The sequence below is a fragment of the Limulus polyphemus genome, unplaced genomic scaffold (genome assembly GCF_000517525.1).
Source record: "Limulus polyphemus unplaced genomic scaffold, Limulus_polyphemus-2.1.2 Scaffold5516, whole genome shotgun sequence".
NCBI classification, from domain to species: Eukaryota; Metazoa; Arthropoda; class Merostomata; order Xiphosura; family Limulidae; genus Limulus; species Limulus polyphemus.
This window is the reverse complement of record NW_013671126.1, coordinates 6,052-6,818: the sequence shown is the minus strand read 5'-3', so window position 1 is coordinate 6,818 and position 767 is coordinate 6,052.

Sequence of the window (767 nt, the reverse complement as noted above, 5' to 3'; positions counted from 1 at the left end):
TTGAGACGTGAACTATAGTTTGTTATAGCGCGACTTTTGAAAATAAGTGTATCGTAAAGTTATATTCGGAAAGAATAAACCAGTTTTATTAAGTAAGGACTTGTGTCGCTAAAGTTTCGTCGGAACGAATTTACGGGAAATCAATTAACAAATGGAGACGTAACAGTATCCTCCTTGTGTAAAAGACAATAAATCATCCTTTAATGTATCTAATTCGCTTTTAAATTTACTAATGTTTTCCATTTGTACTTCTTGTTTCCTTTCTTGTTCCAGTTGCCACTGCTGTAGTTCCTCTTCTTGTTTCTTTTCTGGTTTTCTTGTTTCTTTTCTTTTTCCTCCAACAACTGCTGTTGTCTCTCTTCTTGTTTTTTCTTTTTCCTCCAACAACTGCTGTAATTTCTCTTCTTGTTTCTTTTCTTTTTCCTCCAACAACTGCTGTAATCTCTCTTCTTGTTTCATTTCTTTTTCCTCCAACACTGCTGTAATCTCTCTTCTTGTTTCTTTTCTTGTTCTTCTTGTTTCTTTTGCTGCTATCAAGTCTGCTAAGCTGTAGTTTGATTTGCCGCTTCTCGTTTCAATTCTTTTTGTCCCACTCTCTGACACCAATTTGTTACACCTCCGTTGTTAGTTAATTTTTCCGTATAATTTCTTTCCGAAGAAACTTTAGCGACGCAAGTCCTTTTTTTAAAGAAAACTGGTTTATTCTTTCTGAATACAACTTTGCAATACACTTAATTTCCACAGCCACGCTATAACAAATGCTATAA